This window comes from Cavia porcellus, unplaced genomic scaffold, assembly GCF_034190915.1.
Source record: "Cavia porcellus strain 051 isolate PalLab524CR breed Dunkin Hartley unplaced genomic scaffold, mCavPor4.1 scaffold_24, whole genome shotgun sequence".
NCBI classification, from domain to species: Eukaryota; Metazoa; Chordata; class Mammalia; order Rodentia; family Caviidae; genus Cavia; species Cavia porcellus.
Window position 1 is genome coordinate 39,677,159 of NW_026947507.1, and position 11,366 is coordinate 39,688,524.

An 11,366-nucleotide genomic window follows, 5' to 3' on the forward strand; every position below is an offset into this window, starting at 1 on the left:
TTTTCTTTATTATTTTTTCATGTTTTGGAAGTTATCTGTAGTGTTTTAAAAGTCTAGTGTTTCAGTGTTCCCTTAAAACAATCTTTCAATATACATATTTTTGTTGTGTTTTTTTGTACCAGAAATTGAACTCATGACCCCACATTTGCCAGGTAAGCACTTGTGCGACTAACCTATATCTCCAGCCTTAAAACAGTGTATTTTTTAAAGATTCTAGCTTTTCTCACATCTTTTCCTCTATAGTATTTAAGGAACTCTAAGCACTTAAACTAATTCTTTGGCTTCCAAATATTCTGGGTTTAATTAGTATAACTTACAGTTATATAATCAAATCATTATTATTAATTATATTTAGGGAGTGGAGATTTAGCTCAGCAGCATAAGCACCTGCCTTGCAAGCAGACGGTCATGAGTTTGATCCCCGGTACCAATTAAAAAATTATATTTAACATTCATTTACATATTATTTATTCCAAAAATAATTTTTTCATTTTAAAGAGATTAAAAGAGGACATATCAAAGCAGATCAGAACAGAACAATTTAAGCAACACAGTATTTCACCACAAGACAAACTGATATAAAGTAGCTACCATGTCTCTTTCCTTGAAATAGTTGAGCTTACCTTCACACACAATAGTATCAAACGTAACAAAACAGCATAAAACCATTAAAGAGAATGAAATATTACAAGGCATTCAGAACCAAATAACAGAAAATAAACAATGGTTACTATATTATCCTATTGTCCATAAAAATTTTGTTTATACTACCACACATGATAAAATCCAGTAAGATACTACATGATAGAACCAATGGAAACAGAAGAACAAAAGTATGGTAGGACTTCAAAACAAGATGCTATTAAATCAGCACTGGCTATTATAATGTCTTGATTTCTTCAAAATAGCTGTTCATACCATCACATAATAAATCAAACAACCCAGGATAAAACCATTCCAACTAATGAATGAAAACATTATAAGGCTTCAAAGCAATGTAATGGGAAATTATTACCATAAACTTTTATGTACTCTTACCATTTCTTATACTAGGGAGACTATACAGTATTTATACATGCAAGTTTGATTTATTTCACTTATGAGTATGGTCTCAAGTTGCATCTATTTATTTATAAATATCTCAATGCAATCATTCTTTATAACTGAGTAGTACTCCATTGTATAAAAATACCACAACTTTTTTTATCCATTCCTCAGTTGTTGGATACTTAGGTTGTTTCCAAGATTTGGCTATTACAAATTGTGCTGCTATAAACATGGGTGCACACATATCACTGTGGTATGATGTTTTCAGTTCTTCTGGGAATATGCCTAGAAGTGGAATAGCTGGATCAAATGGGACTTCCAATCCCAGCCTTTTGAGAAATCTCCAGACTGACCTCCACAGTGGTTGCACCAGTCCACACTCCCACCAACAGTGCAGGAGAGTTCCTTTTCCCCAATAGCCTCTCCAGCATTTGTTGTTGGTAGTTTTCTTGATCCTGGCCATTCTTTCAGGAGTGAGATGGAATCTCAGTGTGGTTTTAACTTGCATTTCTCTAATGAGTAATGATGCTGAACATTTTTTCATGTATTTATTTGCCATTTATATTTCTTCATCTGAGAATTGTATATTCATCTCAGATGCCCATTTTTTGATTGGATCTTTGAATTTTGGGGGTCTGATATTTTTAAATTCTTTATATGTTTTAGACAGAAGTCCTTTGTCTGAGGGACAGTTCACCAAGACTGTTTCCCACTTTGTAGGTTTTCTTTTCACTATGCTGGAGTTTTCTGTTGACATGCAGAAACTTTTTAATAAGATGTGATTCCATTTGTTAATTCTGGGAAGTGTTTCCCGTGTGGTTTGATTCTTGTTCATGAATTCTCTACCTTTCCCTACGTATTCAAGATTTTTCCCTAATTTGTCTTCCAACAGATTTAGTGTTTCTGTTTTAATATTCAGATCTTTGATCCATTTCGATTTTAGTTTAGTACATGGTGATAGGCATGGGTCTAGTTGTGGTTTTTGGCATATGGCGAGCCAGTTTTTCCAGCACTATTTATTAAAGAGACTGTTGTTCTTCCAGTGAACATGTGATAAGGTTGTTGAGTGTGTTTGTAGTTGTGTTGTATCTTCTAATCTATTCCATTGATCTTCAGATCTGTTTTTATTCCAGTACCATGGTGATTTTATTACAGCTGCTTTGTAGTATAACTTGAAGTCAGGGATTGTGATGCCTCCTGCCTTGACTCTGCTGTTGAGAATTGTCTATGCTATTCTAGGTCTCTTCTGGTTTCAGATGAAATTTAGGAGTGATTTCTCTAGGTCTATGAGGTATGTTGATGGTTACTTTCACTGAGATTGAATTGAATCTGTATAACAGTTTTGGGAGAATAGCCATTTTCACAATATTTATTCTTCCTATCCATGAGCAAGGGATGTCTTTCCATTTTCTGAGATCCTCTTTGATTTCCTTTTTCATGGTATTATAATTTTCCCTGTATAAATCTTTTACGTCTTTTGTGAGATTAAGTCCTAAGTATTTCATTTTTTTGTATGCTAGCGTGAAGGGTGTGGCTTCTCTTATGTCTCTGTGTGATTTTGTTGTTAGTGTATAGGAATGCTATTGAATTTTGATTTCGTATCCAGCTATACTGCTGAATTTATTTATTATATCTGAGAGACTTTCAATGGAGTTTCAGGGGTCTTATGAGTATCATGTCATCTACAAATAATGATAATTTAACTTCCTCTATTCCTACCTTTACCCCTTTTATTTCTCTTTGTTGTCTAATTGCTCTGTCTAGTATTTCCAGTAATATGTTGAATAGGAGTGGTGATAAGGGACATCCTTGTCTTGTGCCTGATTGTAAGGTAAAGGCCTTCAGTTTTTGGCCATTTAATATGATGCTGGCTGTCAGTCTGTCATAGATGGCCTTTATCATACTGAGGTAAAGACCATCTTATTCCAATTTTCTGTAAGGTTCTTATCATGAATGAATGTTGGATCTTATCAAAAGCTTCTTCTGCATCTGTAGAAATGGTCATGTGATTCTTACTTTTGTCTCTATTGATATGATGGATTCCATTTATTGATCTGCGTATGTTGAACTATCCCTGCATGACTGAGATGAATCCCACTTGGTCATGTTGTATAATCTGCTTGATGATTTGCTGCATCCTGTTTGCCAATATTTTATTGAGGATTTTTGCATCTGTGTTCATTAGGGAGATTTGTCTGTAGTTCTTTTTTTTTAGTTGGGTCTTTCTCAGGTTTTGGTAGTAGAGTAACATTTGCTTTCAGGAATGACTTAGAAGAACTGCTTCCCTTTTGATTTCATTGAAGAGCGTGAGGAGTGTCAGCATTGTCTTCTTTGTATTTCTTGTAGAATTCTGCAATGAATCCGTCTGGGCCTGGGCTCTTCTTTGTAGGTAAGGAATTAATTACATGTTCAATTTCATTGATAGAGATTGGGTTATTCAGCAGTTTTACATCCTCTTGATCTAGCTTTGGTATTTCATATGTTTCTAGGAATCTGTCCATTTCTTCTGTATTATTGAACCTTTGAGAGTAGAGGTTTTTGAAATAGGTGTTGATGATCTTCTGTATTTCTCTAGAGTCTGTAGTGATTTCGCCTTTTTCATTCCTTATCGCATGAATTTGAGCTTTTTTCTTTCCTTTTGTTAATAAGGTTGGCTAAGGGCTTATCAATTTTATTTATTCTTTCAAAGAACCAATTCTGATTCATTGATTCTTTGGATTGTTTTCTTAGTCTCTATTGCATTAATTTCTGCTCTAGTTTTTATAATTTCCTTCCTTCTTTTGGCTTTGGGCTTGACTTGCTCTTCTTTTTCTAGATGTTTGAGGTGTAACATCAGGTTGTTTATTTATATTCATTCTGTTTTCCTGATATGGGAATTCAGTGCAATAAATTTTCCTCTGAGGACAGCTTTCATTGCATCCCACAGATTCCGGTAAGTGGTATTTGTATTTTCATTTGCATGTAGGTATTGTTTAATTTCTTTTTAATTTCCCCTGTGACCCACTGATTGCTTGAGTGTATTATTCAATTTCCATGTGTTTGTGGGGTGTTTGCAGTTTATTTTATCATTAATTTCTAATTTCATGGTGCAATGATCTGATAACATGCATGGGATAATTTCAATTCTTTTGCATTTATTTAAATATATTCTGTGGGCTAGTATATGCTCTATTTTAGAGAATGTCCCATGTGCTGCTGAGAAGAATGTATATTCTGATATTGTTGGATGGGACACCCTGTTTATGTCTATCAAGTCCATTTGTTCACAGGTGTGATTCAGTTTTGTTATTTCTTTGCTGATTTTCTGTCTGGTTGGTCTGTCCCTGGTGTCAATGGTGTGTTAAGGTCTCCTGTTATAATTATGTTATTGCTAATTTGATTTTTCATTTCTATTAATACTTGTTTTGTATAACTGGGTGGTCTGGAATTTGGTGCCTATATATTTAAGATTGTTATTTCTTACTCTTGAAATTTTCCCCTAACGAGTATGTAGTGACCTTCTTTATCTCTTAGGGTCATTCTTGGTTTGAAGTTCACATTGTCTGCAAATAGAATACCTAACCCCGCTTTTTTTTGGTTCCCGTTGCATGAAGTAATTTTTTCCATCCTTTGACTTTCAGTCTGTGAGTATACTTTTGGGTTAGATGGATTTCTTGTAGAAAGCATATGGTTGGATTTTGTTTCTTGATCCATTCTGCCAGTCTGTTTCTTTTAATTGGTGCATTGAGACCATTTACATCAATGGTTATAACTGTTATATACTGATTTATTGTTGACATGTTATCTTTCTGCTGTTGCATCTTTATCTTTCCATTCTGTTTAATTGTCTGCCTTGCTTAGTGGTTTTTTCCTATGTGTATATAAACTGTCTTTCAGTATTCTTTGTAGGGTTGGCTTGGTGATCATGAAGTTCTTCAGCTATTCTTTGTCGTGGAAGTATCTTATTTTTGCATCGATTTTGAAGGACAGTTTTTCAGGGTACATCAGTCTAGGTTGGAAATCATTTTCCTTTAAGATCTGAAATACTTCACTCTGTGCTCTTCTTGACTTCACTGTTTTGTGTTGAGAAGTCTGTTGCAATTCTGATAGGTTTTCTTTTGTAGGTGATCTGTCTTTTCTAACAGCTTTTAATATTCTGTTCTTACGTTGGATTTCTGGGATGGTGGTTATTATATGTCTGGGTGTAATTTTATTTTGGTTATGGCTATTTGAGGTTCTATATGCTTCACTAATCCTAATGTCAGTTTCCATTCTCATGTTTGGGAAATTTTCAGCTATTACTTCTGTAAATAGCCACTTGATATTATTTGTGTTATCCCCTTCTTTTTCATTTATCCCTATCAATCTTATGTTGTTTTTCTTTGCATCATCTTGCAGCTATTGAATTGTTATTTCCCAATTTCTTGTTATTTTTAAAATGTCTTTCTTTTCCTGTTCACTAGCTGAAATCTTGTCTTCATGATCTGAAATTCTTTCTTCACTTTCATTGAGGTGGTTTTGACAACTTTCAATGGAATTTTTGATTTCCTGTATATTTCTTTGCATCTGCTTCATGTATTCTGTTTGTTTTTTTATATTGTTCATCCAGGGATTCTATCTCTTTGTTTTGTTCCTCTAATTTTTTAACTGTGTCTTCTTTAGATATGTTCAGCATCTCTTTCATTATTTTTATCATTTCTTCTTTTACTGGGGAGATTATTTCTAGTTTAATTCCATTAAAGCTTCCCAGAGTTGCTTCTTTATTTCAGTTGCTATTATTTCAGGAACTTCAGGTATATGGCATATATTTTCTTCTATGTACATGGCTCCTAGGCTTTCTTGGGATGGGCTGGAGGTTTGAGATTGCATTTTGGTCTTTTGTTTTGTCATTTTCTTATATATCTGTGTTTCAAGTATTGTTCCAAGGCTTCCCTTGGGCACACTGGAAGTCGTCTCCTATGCCCTTGCCTCCTGGGACTGAATGGAGGTTGCTGACCATGGTCCAGTCAGGCCCACAGGACCTACTCCAGTGCCACCTCCAGTGCTCCAGGAAGCTGGGCAGGCACCAAACCACTCTGGATGATGGTCCACAGCTCTCCCTGGGCAATGACCAATGCGCTGGAACTCACTTCATGTGCTCTCAACTCTTCTGATTGAAGAAGGTCGCTGGGTGTAATCTAGTCTGGCCACAAAACCTCCCAAGCCTAGTCTAATGTGGCTGGAAGCTGGGCGGGTCCTTGACCACTGGGAGCAATGATTTTAAACTCTCCCAGGGCTTGGGATGGTGTGCAGGAACTCATCCCTGCCAGCAGCCCAGTTCCCCAGATTGAAAGAAGGTCACTGGGCATGGTCCAGGCAGGCCAGAAACCTGCAGAGCCCAGTCTAGCATGGCTGGAGCTGGATGCATCCTTGACCACTGGGAGCTATGCTCTTAAACCCTCCTGGGGCTCAGGATAGTGAGCAGGAACTCCCCAAAATAATTTTTGACATCAACACAGAGTCATTCAATTTATTCCAAGCAGAATTCATTGATAGTATGTTTTTACATTTTTGAAATGACATTTGTTTTTACCTTAACACAACTTGACTGAGTGTAAATTTCTACATGATTCAGTCTTTGTTCAAGATTTTATGCCAGTTTTTTCATAATTTTTCTTTCAATAACCCAAATTAATTTTTATTCCTTTGTAAACATCCAACTTTGTGTTTTGCATTTTAATCTTAAATGTTAGTAGAGCTTATTTTGTATTCTGTAACTCAAAATATTTGCTGTGAATTGGTTTAGAATTGATAAGCACTTTCAGTTGCTAATTGTATCTATCATTCGAGTTCCCATTTGTTCTGATTTTTTTCCTGTAATTTGTAAGATACATTCTTATTTTGTCTCCCATCTCTTGTTTATTATTTTTAGTTCCTCTCTCATCTTTTGACAATAATGTCAAATCTGTTTTCTGCATTTCTTTCTCAATTTTTCTCCACCCCATTGCAATTCTGTTCTTGACATCTTATTTTATTTATGAGTATGTTTTCAGTGTGTGGTGACTGCATTCCTTGTGTGGAGTTGGTACATGTACATAATGCATCTTAATTCTTTTTTATCCCCTTCCTCTCCATGACCTCACCCTCCTTCTATCACTTTTCCAAAGATCTATCTCCTTATTTCGTATTATCTATCTTCTTTTCTGCTCTTTATTTATATTTTAAGTTTCTCATATAAAAAGAACCATACAATATTAAGCTTGTCTGTCTGGTTTATTTCATTTAACGTTAAGGTCTCCAGGTGCATTCATTTTCCTATCCATGACCAGGCTTAGCTGTCTCTATGCCAACACATGTAAATGCCACATTCTCTTTACCCATGCATTTCTAGGTGGCTATAAAGGCTGCCTCCAAGATTTAGCTACTATAGGCTACTATAGGTTTAAACATGGGCACGTGTGTGTCACTGTAAAACTCTTGATTCTAACTCCTTCAGGAAGATATCCAGAGGCTGAAAGCTGAACCAAATTTCTATTTTAGTGTTTGAGGAATCTCCATGCTGATTTCCATAGTGGCTGTGCTAATTTACATTCCATCAACAGCGCAGAAGAATTTCCTTTCCCCACAGCCTCACCAGCATTTGTTGTTGTTTGACTTCTTGCTGATGGTCATTCTTGTTGGAGAAAGATGGCATCTCAGTGCTGTTTTACCATTTTCTAATGGCCAGAGATGTTGAATATTTTTAATGTGTTTAGCGGGCATTTGTACTTCTGAGAAGTGTCTGTTCCTTTGTCTATTTTTTGATTGGGTCTTTTATTTGGAGGCTCTAATTTTTTTGAGTTCTTTATATTTTCTAGATATTAGTCCTCTAAGATGTAGTTTGCAAAATGTGTTTCCATTCTATAGGTTGTCTGTTAATTGGTTGTTTCCTTTGCTGTACAGAAGCTTTTCAATTTGATCTGATCCCATTTGTTGATTCTTGGGGTTATTTCCTGTGGACAAAGGTTTTCTGTTCAAAAGGTCTTTACCTACACCCATTTCTTCAATATACCAATAATGAACTCACTGAGAAATTAGGAAAATAACACCATTCATAAAAGAATCAAGGAAAATTAAATACTGAGAAATTAACCTAACCACAGAAGTGAGAATTTTCATTCTAAAATGACCTCTGAAGAAAGGAGGTTGAAGGGCACAGCAGAAGACAGAAAGATGTCCCCTATTCCTGGGTAGACAGAGCTAATATTATCCAAATGGGCGTACTTCCAAAACTGATACACAGATTTAATGCAATACCAGTGAAATACAAGCAGCATTTTTCACAGAACTAGAGAAAACAAACCTAAAATTCATAGGGAACCAGAAGACACCTAAAAGCAATCCTGGGCAAAAAGAGCAAAGCAGGGGGCATCACAATTCCAGACTTCAAATTATATTACAAAGCTACAGTGATTAAAAATGGTGCTGATGAGAAACACCAGGTTACTGGCACAAAAATGAAAATGCTGACGTCTCCTCTGCGGACTTTACTGTTACTTTACCTTCTCAGGTTCTTGCAGGTCTGTTTGATCTCACTTTCCTTTTTGTTTTATTCCCCTCCCTGTTCAAATGCAGATTACTTCTTAGGAAGAATGCTAGTGCTCCCTTCTGGGTGCTGGCAGCAGCCTACTAAAGAGGTCTCCAGTAGCCCCCCATTATCCACCAGTTTAGTCGCCTGTGGTCAACTACAGGTAAGAAGGGTGACTTGCAGAAAGAATGAGAGAGAACCCAGTCTAACATCAGAAACTTAACAGCATCTGACCCTCAGGGTCTGGACAGGACGAGAGAGGGAAGGACGCAGAAGCTTTCTATGTTTCTAGGGGGTTGCTGGGGCCCTGTGTGGGCTCTAAAGCTCCAGCACCACTGACTTGATAGATCAGGGCATTCCTCTTAGTTTTTGCCAAAAGTTTGGGTACACATCACTTTTTTTTTTTTCTTTTTTGGACTGTGCTGTGGATTGAAGCCAGGACTTCTACACAAAGCTACATCCTCTGTCCCTTTTTATTCTTATTGGACACAGGGTCTTACTAAGTCACGAAGGGTCTCAGGCTAGGCTCAAACTGGTGATCGTCACGCCTCAGTATCCCAGAGTTCTGGGATTATAATGTGCCATCACGACTGGCTGCACGTATTGCTTTTTGTGGGTGATGGCTGCTTTTATTTTTTCTCTTGCCTTCCCTAGTTTTGGAAGAAGCCACGCCAAGGGCTGCAAGCTGTGCATCTCACTTTAAACTGGAGTCAGAGAACTGTTTCCCATGTTCTATGTACCTGGATCTCTGGCCTCTTATCCTTTCTGTCTTCAGCATGGTGACTGTTTTGTTTGAGGTTTTGGTTGTGTTTTTTTGTTTTGTTTTGTTTGTGATACCATCTTCCTTGGGTTCTGCTTCTGTCCATTCCTCATGTATGAGCCTAACCCAAATCCTTGGCCCGCTCCTACATGGCTCACTGCTCCCCGGGATTTTGTCCATCTCCTTTTATCTGCTTATTCTCCATGTGACAGCTCAGACTCCCATGGCCTCAACAAGACCACTATGCCGAGTGTGCCTGGCCCTGTACAAGGGATGAGAGAAATGTTAGGTAAGTTTTTACAATTTAAAAAAATCATTACAGTAAAAGATACATTGCCATGAATGCCCTTCAAAATACTCCTGTTGTAAACAAATTTATTCATTATTTTGCCATTTACTGAAGCACTTTTGGACACCTCTTTCCTGAGTGTCTTTACAAGGTGTGATAACAAATTTGGTGAAGAATACTCTACAAAAAAAAGAGAGAGAGAGAGGTAGAGAGAGAGACAGAGAGAGAGAGAGAGAGAGAGAGAGAGAGAGAGAGAGAGAAAGAAAAAGAAAGAAAGAAAGAAAAGAAAGAAAGAAAGAAAGAAAGAAAGAAAGAAAGAAAGAAAGAAATACTGCCACATGCCATCCAACATAAAGGCAGGCTTGTAAAAACAGGATGTGTCTTCACCCACCTTATGCGCCAGATCTGGTGCTGTGTGGCTTCTGGCTCCTTCCCAAAGCAAAATGACTGTTAAAGGGAAACATTTTGAATTGATTTAGGTTTTGGAGGCAACCAGGACAGTGCAAATGAAGACACTCCCAAGAGGACTTGCAGAACTGCTTTAGGGAGCGGCAAGAGGGGGGATGTGTGTGGGAACTGAGGGGCAGGGTTTTCAGGGGGATTCACGCCAATGTGCCTTTTGCTGTAATTTTATTTAAATGCGTACCATGTTTTTTAATCACACCTCGTATCTTGTCTAGACCTTGAATTCCAGGCTTCAAATTATATTACAAAGCTACAGTGAAAATGATGATGATGATGATGAGAAACAGCAGATTACTGGCACAAAAACAAAGCTGTCGTCCAGTGTCCTTCGCCATCTGCCCACCCGCCAAGTCCCACGGACACAGCAGCGCCCGCCCGCCCCGCTCCAGCCCACCTCTCAGGGACCTGGGTGCCGCTCCAGCCAAATCACCAGCCCACCTCCTTCGGAATCTGCGACGCCCATTCGTCCTCTTTATCTCCCTCATTCCTACCCTGGGGTCGGAACCTCCCGCGGGGAACTGCCTCGCTGCACTTCCTGTACCGCTGCGCGCCCCAGGTGGTTTGGGGTTCGGGATGGTAATACCAGCAATCTTGGGTTTGAGGTCTGGCTTTGTAACGATCGGCCAGCCCAGTGTCCTCCTGCGCCCTTCTGGCATGGTGCTCAGCTGGCAATGAGGAGTATAATAGCACAGGCGTCACGCTTTGGGGGTAAACAGGCGGTTCCCAGGCCAGGTACCGCAAGGAAGGGCGCCTTAGCAGGTGGCTGAATTCGCGAGGCCGCACAACTGCACCGCGCAGGCTGAGCCCCAAGTTCGCGCACGCCCAGTAGGGGGCGCTGTCCGCACATCACAGTGCTTCCTCAGGGCTCCGCGAGCTGCTTCCTGTGCGGAGCAGGAGCGGATTGGCGTCCCTTTTAGAAGAGGGCTACCTTGGAGCCCGGCTCTCTAGAATCTTCCAGCTCGTTTCCCTGGGGCTCTCTGTACTTCCGCAGTCGCTGTGTTCCCAGACTGTTTGTTCTCTGAACTACATTATGCAAATTCCAGCCGGCCCAGTATCCATAGAAACCGAATCTCTCATCCTCCTCAACCTGTTCCCTGGCAGAAGAAACCCACCCAAGTGACACCCACGAGCAAGGACATGCCGCACCCCGGCGCAGGAGAGCTACCCTGAACCCAGGCCATCAGACTTACATCTCTGCTGACCTGGTTGCGGGAGTGGGTGGGACAGGCCAGGTGAAAACCTGCATTCTGTCTTTGAAACCCTGGAAAGAGAAGCTTCAA

General features: G+C 38.9%; 1 long non-coding RNA gene across 2 annotated transcripts; it reads right to left on the reverse strand.

The window, feature by feature from the left end:
- Window positions 1-6,521: 6,521 nt before the first annotated feature.
- On the reverse strand, window positions 6,522-11,366 carry LOC111754444 (uncharacterized). 2 transcript variants are annotated; one of them, XR_002789130.2, is made up of 3 exons: window positions 10,578-11,366; window positions 10,013-10,068; window positions 6,522-9,594 (listed from the first exon to the last, which is right to left on the reverse strand). It is a non-coding gene; the product is annotated as an uncharacterized LOC111754444 (long non-coding RNA). The 2 variants fall into 2 exon arrangements; XR_010042664.1 differs by lacking the exon at window positions 10,013-10,068.